This window comes from Pongo abelii, chromosome 3 (genome assembly GCF_028885655.2).
Source record: "Pongo abelii isolate AG06213 chromosome 3, NHGRI_mPonAbe1-v2.0_pri, whole genome shotgun sequence".
Lineage (NCBI taxonomy): Eukaryota > Metazoa > Chordata > Mammalia > Primates > Hominidae > Pongo > Pongo abelii.
In genome coordinates this window covers 48,892,778-48,906,108 of record NC_071988.2, presented here as the reverse complement: position 1 = coordinate 48,906,108, position 13,331 = coordinate 48,892,778, and positions in this window count along the sequence as shown.

Here is a 13,331-nt window from a genome sequence, read left to right as displayed (position 1 = left end):
GACTGGTCTGCAAGTAAAGGATGATATGAATATGAAGGCTCTATCAGAAATACCACAGTCATTTTAAGTCTGTATTTCTTGTCTCCTGCTCTCCCCTAGAAACTCTACAATTCAGACACAATAGTAATAAAAGACATTTTAAAAAGGAGGAAGAAAGGGAGAGCAGGAGGGAGGGAGGAAGAGTGAGAGGAAGAAACAAAGATTAAAAAAAACAGCTTCCCTTAAAGCTTTTGATTGAACCTCTCTAAATCTGTTATGAGGTTACATTTAGGAGTATAGTGGTTGGTTACAAGTTATCTATACTTGGCACCTTGCTCCCTCCCATGATCAAGGATTAGAAACAGAGTATCAGTAAGTGAAGATCTTGTCAGGTCACAGGGGTGGGGAAGGGAAGGGAAATATCTTAGAAGTTCTTTATGCCTAAGCCCATATTAATCTTTTAGAGTATGATCGTGACCCTATATTATTTATTATGTCTTTATTTTATACAAAGAACATGCGCAAATATGAAGTGCTATACTGAGTTAGAGCACTGTCCATCTATCTTATTAGCTTATTTATTACTCTGTTTCAAAGAACTCTTTCGTAGAAAAGCATGTCGTGATGAATCTACAATGTCAGGTATTTTCACTATGTCATGTTTAAGCAAAAATTTGTTTTGAGAGCCTCAATCTCAGTTGAAATAAGGATCTGTGGGAGTTTTCTAGACAAAATGGCATAGGAAGACATCTAGGAAGAGGGAACAACATGCAATGCTTCAAGAAAGACCAGCAATTCAATTTTGTTATGGCAAACTGTGAGTCATGAATCATTCAAAGATGACATTGGAGATTATGATGGCTAATTTTATGTGTTAACTTTGGCTAGGCTGTGGTGCTGAGCTGTTTGGTCAAACACTACTTTAGATGTTGCTGTGAAGGTATTCCAGAGCTGTAACTAACATTTATAATCAGTTGACTTTAAGTAAAGGAGGTTACCTTTAATAATATGGGTGAACCTCATCCAATCAGTTGAAGACCTTAAGAGCAAAAATGAAGGTTTCTGGGAGAAGAAAAAATTCTGCCTTGAGATGATAACATAAAAATCCTTCCCGAGTTCCAGACTGGCAGCTTGTTCTATGGATTTCAGACTTTCAAATCACAGAGTTGTGTGAGCCAATTCCTTAAAATAAACCTTTATGTGTATGTTTGTATATATGTGTGTATCTATATCTGTATCTTCTATTGGTTCTGTTTCCCTAGAAAACTGTGCCTGACATGAACAGAGAAGTAGGAGCAAGAATTACCCTTGATACCACACAAGGGTGTTGAGATTTTGACTTCTGTATTGAGGCTCTTTCAAGTGCAATTGGAGAGTGACCTTAAGCAGAATCACCCGAGGTGATTAAACTGCAGATGGTGGAATTCTATTCCAGATCAAGTGAAACAGCTTTCCTATAAGGGCCTGGAAATTTGCACTTTAATAATCCTGGTAATGCAGATTCTCACTACACTATGCACTATCTTTATGGTAAAATATAGAAATACTTTAATCTAGGAAGGCATGTTGTCAGTTTTTCTTTTCAGATATTTTTTCAGATTAGAAGTAGCATGTGGGTGCACTGTGTATGATAGATTGGATTCTAGAAAAAATAAATTGGGTTGATGCTTTCAGGAATATAAGATCTTTTTTAAAATCCATCTTCTATTGGTGTTTTTTCATTTTTCTAGAAAATGATTTCATACCATTTTTCCCCTCAAACCTCCAGCACCATCTGACTCATCCTCACTCCTAGTTGATAACCATAATATTCCACTGAAAAAATGGAAGGCATCACTAAAGAATATTTACAATTCCATCATCATATTTCTGAACTTCTCTTCATCTGTGCCCCAAACTCTCTTTTCTTCAAGTTTCTATAAATAAATTGCATGTGTCCCCATCTTAGGCCAATGCCTCCACTATCTCTTCTCACTCTCCAACAAATAACCTATGTTCTAGACATTTCAAACCTTTTACAGCTCTATGGACACACCTAAGCCAAAAGAACAAAGCTGGAGGCATCACGCTACCTCACTTCAAACTATAATACAAGGCTACAGTAACTAAAACAGCATGGTACTGGTACCAAAACAGAGATATAGATCAATGGAACAGAACAGAGCCCTCAGAAATAACACTGCATATCTACAACTATCTGATCTTTGAGAAACCTGAGAAAAACAAGCAATGGGGAAAGGATTCCCTATTTAATAAATGGTGCTGGGAAAACTGGCTAGCCATATGTAGAAGCTGAAACTGGATCCCTTCCTTACACCTTACACAAAAATTAATTCAAGATGGATTAAAGACTTAAACGTTAGACCTAAAACCATAAAAACCCTAGAAGAAAACCTAGGCATTACCATTCAGCACATAGGCATGGGCAAGGACTTCATGTCTAAAACACCAAAAGCAATGGCAAGAAAAGCCAAAATTGACAAATGGGATCTCATTAAACTAAAGAGCTTCTGCACAGCAAAAGAAACTACCATCAGAGTGAACAGGCAACCAACAAAATGGGAGAAAATTTTCGCAATCTACTCATCTGACAAAGGGCTAATATCCAGAATCTACAATGAACTCAAACAAATTTACAAGAAAAAAACAACCCCATCAAAAAGTGGGCAAAGGACATGAACAGACACTTCTCAAAAGAAGACATTTATGCAGCCAAAAAACACATGAAAAAATGCTCACCATCACAGGCCATCAGAGAAATGCAAATCAAAACCACGATAAGATACCATCTCACACCAGTTAGAATGGCAATCATTAAAAAGTCAGGAAACAACAGGTGCTGGAGAGGATGTGGAGGAATAGGAAAAATTTTACCCTGTTGGTGGGACTGTAAACTAGTTCAACCATTGTGGAAGTCAGTGTGGCGATTCCTCAGGGATCTAGAACTAGAAATACCATTTGACCCAGCCATCCCATTACTGGGTATATACCCAAAGGACTATAAATCATGCTGCTATAAAGACACATGCACATGTATGTTTATTGCAGCACTATTCACAATAGCAAAGACTTGGAACCAACCCAAATGTCCAACAGTGATAGACTGGATTAAGAAAATGTGGCACTTATATACCATGGAATACTATGCAGCCATAAAAAATGATGAGTTCATGTCCTTTGTAGGGACATGGATGAAATTGGAAATCATCATTCTCAGTAAACTATCGCAAGGACAAAAAACCAAACACCGCATGTTCTCACTCATAGGTGGGAATTGAACAATGAGAACACATGGACACAGGAAGGGGAACATCACACTCTGGGGACTGTTGTGGGGTGGTGGGAGTTGGGAGGGATAGCACTGGGAGATATACCTAATGCTAAATGGCGAGTTAATGGGTGCAGCGCACCAGCATGGCAAATGTATACATATGTAACTAACCTGCACATTGTGCACATGTGCCCTCAAACTTAAAGTATAATAAAAAAAAAAAGACTCATGTCTCTATGCCCTTGCACTCTCCGTTCCTTCACCTAAAATGTTCACCTCAAGTCTACCCTGTGAGCTTCCACTCAAACTTTATCACTCAACTCTGTCATTATCCTTTTCATTGTAGTCTTCCATGGTCAACCATATTATGTCCTACATTCACAGTTTTTTTTGTTTTTACATTTTAGTCTTTTTACCTTTAGTGTTTAGCATGCTGTGATCTGGGACCACACGATTATTTGTTATTTTTTATATCCAGGATATTGCACAGTGGCTAGCATTAAAGGTAATTTTTGTTGAATAAGTGAATGAATAAAGATCAAGGGCAACTAGATTTTGGAGAAAAGATCAGAGGGACCCAAGTTATGTAAAGCCTTCAGGGCTAGTCAAAAGAGTTTCGACTTTATCTTGTGGAATGACTAACATGAGGGCTTGTAGTTCTTAGGAAGATGAAATTGCAGATAATATACATGATAATAGTTGAAAGGAGGAAGAAAGTAAAAGAAAATCAATAAGGAAAGAGCCTATGCTATTCCACGGGACTGGAGTGATGGGATTCTGGGTGATGATAATTAGAAAGAAAGTAGGAATTCAAAAAAGTTTACAGGAGTAAAATATATGCAAGAACTTGGTAATTAGTTAACTGTATGGATAATGGATAAGCATATGTTAATGACACAAATTTGCCTCAAGAAGAAGGGGAGAATAAAATGAAATCTAGAAGAGATAAATTGGGGAGAAAAAAATTGTAAATTTTTCATATTTTGAGTTTGAGGAGCGTTGAAATTTTCAGGAAACAATTGGAGATGTCAGACTCTTAGTTAAATGAGGACTGACACTTGGAAGTATAAATTTAGAAGTTATCTAAAAACAAGAGAGAATCAAGGCTGTGAAACTGGATCAGTGTGTCAGATGGCTTATTATATTAAAAATTAGACAAAATTAGTATATCTTTTTCCAAGGCAAACATTTGTTTTCATTCCAATGATGGCTAAATTATCTCAAATTTTTTATTCCCTTCCTGAATGTCACAGTCTTATTCTTTAATATCTCTCAAAAGGCTTTAAATAATAAGCATTTTTTTCCTCATTGTCAAATTTGAAATATTGTTGATCTTTTAATGATGTGTCACCACTTAGTTCATCTCATAAGCATTCAGCTCCACCAAAACTACCTTACTCACTGGTTGGTTCTCTAATCTCAACTCATCATTTTTTCACTTTTCTGTCTCCTGTGAACTCTTACTAATTACTTTTTTTCCTTAATCATTGTTTAATTGAGGATACATTTATACATTTCTTATTTTGACTCGTTTTATTGTTAAGCTTTTAATTCAGAACAGATCTTTGCATAGATTTTGGCAAATGTTTTATTTTATCTCTACAGTTTGTTTTCAGAAGTTGTATTCTATAAGAACAAAAAACCCTAAATTTATTAAAATGTAATCAAATATGATGTTTTAGAATTCACCCAGACACTGTGGATTAAAGGTGAAAAACTGAAATGACTTCCTAATTTTCAACTTTATTTCATTAGAATTGCTATAGGATTTAATATTTTCATTCCTTATCCTGTTTTCCATATTGATTATCTCTTGTCACAACACAGATGATTCTCTGGGTTGTAGCTACCTTTAATTTGTAACCTAAAGACTTTATGACAATGATGTAGATTAAATAGCTGCCTAAAAACGGCAAAGAAACTTCCCAAGTAGAAAGAATATCAGCTATTAGCCAATTTCTGGTAGTCCATACAACAAATTCTTCTGGAAAATCACATAAGGAATTACTCGGAGGAGACACAGAATATAAATTATATTTTGCCATAAAAAAAACTCCTGGATGTAAACTTCTCAATACTTCCTTTGCAAAAATCTAAAACATTGCCTTCTTCTGAGATGTTCCTCATTCTATTTGCTAGGACTAACTCTAAGAAAAAATTCGAAATTGATAAAATGTGGTTTTGAAGTCTTTATTTCCACTTCTGGTATTTTTTTTCTTTCTTTTAACTATTCATCAGGCACCCACATGCAAGCACAAAGTTCACTAAGATCTTCTCAAATGTACAAGCAAAGTAAACCATGTTTCTAAATCCCTCAATGTTCTGCTGTGTAATCAGATTAATGCCTCATTCTGAGAAGCTAATCCCTGAATTAAAGCTTGAAACTTTCCCAGGTAACAAGAATTTATTCAAAAGAATGGCTTAATCTTTTGAAATCTTTCAGGTTAGAACTTCTCATGAGTGTCAATATGATGAAAGAAAAGGTGGAGGTGCCTTAAAGGAAACGATACCCACTCAGCATAAAAGTGACGACTCCCTGGCAGAAAAAACAAAACAATCATGCTGTTTCTTCTCTACTTTTAAATGTGTTTGATCACTCTTTTATTGATAGATCAGAAATATTGGTAATAAGAAAACATCATGGTTATGAATAAAATAGCATCCTTAATAAAAAAGAAATAATCACACAACAAAAACCCTTTTACTTTACTTAAAGAAAAATTCTTAGTATATTCTATCACAGTGGATGTTCCCTGTCAAATCACATTTTCATATGAATACTGATATTGTGAATATATATATAAACACATACACACATATCTTAAAGGGTTCGACTATTGACTTAAAATACACATTTTAGAAAACTATTTGTGTAAGGTATGCACTTATATTTCATAGTTATCTAAACATTAAGTGTTATAAGTTAAATTCAGTTAATTTTGCTATATTTTATGTATATAGATGAAAATTCCTTGTGAGCTGAAAGTATGTTCTTAAAATTTTGCCATTAATGATCGCTGTTCACTTATTGTGATAATTATCTAGTTAGATGCTTTAAAAATAGATCGCATGTGTAAATACACAATTATACGATTCTGGTTCATGAATATTTAACATGTAAAATATGTGGATTTACATATGTTCCACAGAGAATACTTATGAAGCAATGATATTGTGAGATTCAATATAATATTCATGAAAGCCTTTAGAAAGCAAGAGTTGTTAAACAAATACAAGGAAATCCTAATCCTCATCACTATCAGCAACAATTTAGCATTTGTTTTATAAGAAAAGAAAATGTTCCCTCTGCTGCCTGCTCTCTACAACAGTCACACATTCATATTATTTTTCATTCATAGGAGGTTTAGCTGCACATTACCTTTCTGAAGCACTCTTCAAATCATTACAAAAAAACTATAGATTGCAAACACAAGTGTATATGACAGGGTTGTCTCCATGCAGGAAACCAAAAATGCTGTGGAAAAACTACAACTTTCTTACCCAAACTCAGTTGTTTTACTGCAATCTTTGGATGGGAGTCATATTGGGGAGATTTTGTTAATTCTATTGATGTCAGAATTTTAGGCAAGCAAATCTCAACTTACCTGTATGTAATGTGCTGATATAATGGCTGTTGAAGTAAATAAAGATAAAGAAAAGTTCTGCACTCATGCCTGTGATCCCAGCACTTTGGGAAGCCGAGGCAGGTGGATCATCTGAGGTCAGGAGTTCGAGACCAGCCTGGCCAACATAGTGAAACCCTGTCTCTACTAAAAATACAAAATTAGCCGGGCATGGTGGCACGTGCCTGTAATCCCAGCTACTCGAAAGGCTGAGACAGGAGGATCACTTGAACCCGGGAGGCAGAAGTTGCAGTGAGACGAGATTGCACCATTGCACTCCAGCCTGGTCAAAAAAAGCAAAACTCCATCTCAAAAAATAAAATAAAGTAAAAAAAAATTTTTTTTAAATAAAGTTAATATAATTATTTAATTTTCACAATTAAGCATAATAATTATGCAGGACAACAACATATTCTAATATAATTGGATTATTTTAAAGTCCATTATTCACTATAAACTGTAAGTCTGAAATGCCCTTAACACATATTATCATGAAATGTTTCAAAAACAGATTCTTCTGAAACTTTCTCTTGCATTGAAATTATGAAAAATAAAAACCAATAAGAAACTTTATTCACCACCATCAGTAGCAGGCAGTACTTAGGGCATTTAACAACACATCTGGCACAATGGCCAAAAGCTAGTTTGTAATGTTATGGAACAGAAATTGTGCTCTAGTTGCATCATGTAGTGAAGATTTCTTTCAAAAATATAAATGAGAAATAATTACATTCAGTGGTGTGGGGTTAGTGTCTAACAACGAGGTCTTGATACCAGGGGGTGGGAGCTAATTAAAAACATTTGCCAATTTCCACAGTGTAAATACATCATGGCCAATTTCAAGCTATGTACATGACATCACTAACTATGAATTTAGGCAAGGATGAGCAGTAGCATTCTATTATATATCACCATCATATAGACACAACATATGCAAATAATCTCAAGACCATGAATACTAACAAAATGTAAAATAATGAAGACATAATGCATTTTGAGTATTTATTGCCTTTAATTTTTAACTATCGCTGTTTCACTACTGGCTCATATGATTCTTGAAGTTTTAACACTCAGTTCTTCTATATTGCTGCAAGCCAAATTCAGCACATCATTGCTTCACTTTAATTATTAAAATTTGCAAATACTTCACAAGTTTGAATTTTTGAAAGGACTTATAAAACTCTACACAGAGTACTCACATAAAGCTTTTATTTAAAAGTAAAGTATATGATAATTATACATTGTACACATGTATCAAAATAGCACATGTACTCCCAAAATATGTAGAAACTATTATATATCAATTAAAAATGTAAAAATAAGTAAAGAATGCAAAGCAGCAAGAGAAAGAGTACAGGCAAGTATTAGGGGAGCCAAGAGATATACAGGTGCAAAAGCCCCATGGTCCTTATTCATACATACACACATTTTGTCTCCAGATTGAACCACCAAAATCAGTGTGATGAATCTCAACTTCATGAACACTCAAGGCAGACGTTCTCAGTAGGATCTTGGGTCAGTAAAACAAAATGGCCCAGAGGTTGCTAGGAGAGTTTCAGACTTTAAACCTCACATAAATCTCACTGGACTTATTTTGGCCAAGAGCCAAAGCTAAGCAACTTTTTTCCCAAAGAAAAGTATTCCCAAAGAAAAGGATAGAGTTTTCCCAGTCCAGCTGTATATTAACTCTATCCTATGCAAAATCCAATAATGAAATTAACAAAAAATAATATTTCAAATATTTGTTACTCAGGATGATTCCACGTCCACGCTTTTGAAATGTAGAAGACTGAGAAAAGATGAACAATTCTATTTTGACATACTAATAGAAACTGCCTATTAGATTTTCACGTGGAAATTTTAGAGATATGCCACTGAAGGTTCAGGGAGATGGCAAAACAGTGACTTCTTTTTTTTTTTTTTTTTTTTTTTTTTTTATGTATTGGTGCTTTTATTTTTGTAGAATAGATCTTGCTGGATCAAAGACTGTTTGCGATTTGCTTTCCAAAAAAATTATAGCTGTTGTATAAGAGTGTCCTTTCCTCCATATTTTAGACAACAATATATTTTATCAGTCTTTCTAATAGATGCCAGGCTGATGAGGGGAAATGCATCTCATGTTTGCCTTATTTACTTCAACCTGAATTTTCAATAAGGTTGAGCATCCTTCCATATGATTAATACCCATTTGCATCAACTCTAAGTAAACATCAAGCAATCTGATAGAAAAATGAATAAAGTGTATGCAGTTTTCCAAAACAGTGACTTCTAAAGCTACAATTAAAACACTTGGAAGTGGAGGCAGAGAGTTGGTATTAAAAGCCATTGAACTGGCATGTGTGGTAGCTCATGCCTGTAATCCCAGCACTTTGGGAGGCCAAGGTGGGTGGATCGCCTGAGGTCAGGAGTTCAAGACCAGCCTGGCCAACATGGTGAAATCCTGTCTCTACAAAAAATACAAAAAATTAGCCCAGCATGGTGGCAGGCACCTGTAATCCCAGCTACTCAGGAGGCTGAGGCACAAGAATCGCTTGAACCCAGGAGGTGGAGGTTGCAGTGAGCCGAGATCACACCATTGCATTCCAACCTGGGCAACAAGAGTGAAACTCTGTCTCAAAAAGAAGAAAAAAAGAAAGTCATTGAACTGGATAAGATCACTTAGGGTATGAGTGTAAGTAGAGAAGAGGAGAGATATGAGCCTGAGCTCTGGGACAATCCAACATCTAAAGTTGGGGAAGATGTGGAAGATCCAGCAGAAAAACTGAGAAGAAATTGCTAATGACATAGAAAGATTGCCATAAAAGATGTTTTTTTTTTTTTCTGGAAGCCAGATAAAGAAAATGTTTCCATAAAAAATGGTCAACAATGCTAAATGTTATTGATTAATTAAAGGAAGAATTGAGAATTGAGCATTGGAATGGCAACACGAAACTCACTGGTGACATGACTAATGCAGTTTTGGAGGAACATCTGAGTCAATATTTGGAGTGAGTTTGAGAGGGAGTGAATGGAAAGGAAGTAAGGACAGCACTTTGAACTAGTTTCACAAAGAAACATAGCAGGAGAAGATGTAGGGTTAAAAAATAAGGATGTTTTTATCTGGAAGATATTGCAGAAGTTACTGTGTCTATGGAAACGATCCAGTATAGAGGGGAAAATTGATGACATAAACAGGGATGGGCAACAGTTATAGAAATAAAAGCTTTGAGAAGGTGAGTACAGATGGGTTCTTAGCACAAGGGGAGAGTTTGGCCTTAGAGTGGTGTACAAACAGTTAATCCATTGTAACAAAAAGGAGGATAGACGACAACAGCTAACATCTATCTTGCATTTGCTATGTGTTCTAAGTACATTACTTTTAACTCCTTGAATACTCCAAAACAACACCATGAAGTAGATATCATTCTTATCCCCATATCACATCAAAGAAACTGAGGCATAGTGATTTCAAATAATTTGCCCAAAGATACCCATCTTGTACATGGCAAAGCCAGCGTTTGCACAGAGGCTGTTTAGCTCAAGTTCAGTTAACTATACTGCCCTTTGAGAAGCAAGTAGATTTGTAGATTTTTATGGTAAGTGCCAGTAGAAACTCTCATCTGGTTCCTCTTGTTTTCTTGGTGAAACAGTGAGCGTGATCATCAGGTGAGTGTAAGGAGGAGAAAAAGACAGTGTTGGAGTTAGGGGAAGGAGAGAAGTAAATGAGTTATTTAGGAGAATAAGAGGGAGTTTTGGCTAAGGAAGTGCAAAAGGATTTTCAAAGAGCATTAAAGATCTAGCTGAGGTTCATGCCTATGATTTTAAACAGTAGTCAGCACGATGTGTGTTTTTCTGCAGCTACAGTCAACAACAATGGTACATGCACTAAAAAGTTGAAGAGTTGGATTGAACCGTGTTTGTGGTTTTGCCGGGCTAGATAGTGAATGGGGAGATAGGGGCAGGGGCAGTGAGTGTAGATGTCATGACTGATCACAGTATTTAAGTCATAACAAATGGCAAATGACAAGCTCAATGAGGAGAACATGAAGATATTTGCAGGTATGCCAAAAAATAAAAATAAAATTTCCAGTCAATGGAAAAAAGCTTCTAGCAGGCTTTGAGCTATTAGACCAATATCTAAGACCAAATTTTTTTTTTTTTTTTTTTTTTTTTGAGATGGAGTCTTGCTGTGGCTGGAGTGCAGTGGTGCAATCTCAGCTCACTGCAAGCTCCACCTCCGGGGTTCACGCCATTCCCCTGCCTTAGCCTCCCGAGTAGCTGTGACTACAGGAGCCTGCCACCACACCCAGCTAATTTTTTGTATTTTTTAGTAGAGACGGGGTTTTACTGTGTTAGCCAGGATGGTCTTGATCTCCTGACCTTGTGATCCGCCCACCTTGGCCTCCCAAAGTGCTGGGATTACAGGTGTGAGCCACCGCACCCCACCTCTAAGACCGAATTTTTAAAAATAAACTTAAAAACATTTTTAGATACTTTTCATCACTTCATCTCTTCTTTTCTGATTCATTTTTCAGTGAAAGCACTCCTCAAAAGCATCAATATAAAAGTCTGTGTTGCATAACAAAATACTGCCTTATGAGTTAAAAAAGACTTCTCATCCACTGATAAGTTGGAGATGTTTCTAGAGTAGACACAATCCTTGAACAAGGAAGTCACTTTCAAAAATTCCTTATTAAAGCCAAAACTAGTTGGTTAATTGGAGGCTTCCCAAGAAGGAGGGAACAACCTTGTCAACTTTGTGCTATCATATATGGCATTAATTTTTTTTTCAATCTGTAAAGAAAAATGCCATTTTAATTAGCACTATATTCACAAAAAGATCTTGGCTTATGCTTCATAGTTCACAAGAATATATCCATATCTTATATCACAAACAGTTTCATATTTCAAACCCATAATTTTTTATGTTTCTCAAGAACATATGGACATTTATTAATAGTTGTGGTCCCGCTAGTCAGTAATGGTATGCTTTTTGTCAAATTCTTGCTCAATGGACTCCTTCAAAATGGACTTCAACTTCCCCTATTTAAAAACAGGAAGAAAGAATTAAATTAGACTAAGTTGTTTTTTGTTTTATTTTGTTTTTTTCTGCTTAGCTGGGGGATGGGGGGAGCGTAAAATATCTCTTTAATCACTCATCTCTGGTTTCTTTTCCATACCACTTATGAGTAGTAAAGGCATTTTATTTAAGAAAATCTTTTACTTTTTAATAAAATGGTGACAAATTTTGTAATGCAAATAATGATACTTTTGTCAATTTAGGATTTTAATTTTCATGCATTGTGATTAGTGTTGTTGGTTTTATTTCTCAACGCAGACCTCTGATTATTTGCTTGTGTGAACTTCTCAACGTGCTGTTAACATCAGAAGGCCAGGATGGTGCAGCCTATTACTACCAAAAAGAAAAAAAAAACACTTACTTTTAGCTGATCCATCACACATAGAGTCCATATGAATGTGAAGATCCTAAGTTCTTAAGACTGAAGTAAAGGCTGCTATTGCACACCATAAGGAATCCACCTTTGGCTGAATAATAACTGCTTTACCTTATATAACTTGCCCCACCTGCTCCTTACCTCCACACCAAGCCTGGAGATTGGCCACTCATGGTATCATATCCCTCCTTGTTCAACCAGGAAGCCTCAATCTTGAGAAATCTTCACTATTCATTTCTTTCTCATGGACCCCTTAGTCTCACAAATTCTCTTCCTCCACCAATCTCCCATCCTCCTCCAAATTCCTCTCCACCCCTTCCTTCCAATCACTTTCCTCTTTCTTCCATATTGGGGTTATTACACATTCAGTTCCATTTGTTTTCCCTCTGGAAGAAGCAAGGGACAGACTGTGATTCAACTCATGATGTTGGGGATAAATTAAATGTTTGTAAACATCTGACTTCTGAATTAACTATCTACAAAACAAGGAAATCATTATACAGCCTGCAATACCTTTCACCTCTTAGTAATATTAAACTTTGTTCGACTTTGGGTTGCACTATAAAAGGATGTCTTCTGTTATCCTACAAAGGTATATTCCTAGCCCAAGGAAAAGGGTGAATATGTGTTCATTTCTTACTAGGACAGCTGCAGTAGCTTTCTAACCAGTCTGCCTGCACTCTATGCTCTTCACCCGCACTCCAGCCCATTCTCTTCATCAAAGTTACGTAATCTTTTCAAAGTATATATTAGATTATCTCACTCCCTTTGCTTGGAAAACTCCTGGGCCTCCCATTGCAGTTAGAATGAAAATTCAAGGTCTTTACCATGGCTTACCAAGGGGTACTTGACTTGGCCCCCATCTACCTCTTCCATCTTCTCCCCTACCATCTCTCATTTATCCATGAGATTTCAATCACATTGGCCTTCTTTCTGCCCCACATATCCACCTCGCTTTTCTCTCTCTGAATCTTATACTTGTTCCCTTTGGATATCTTTTCTTTCATATGTTTTCCATGTTTT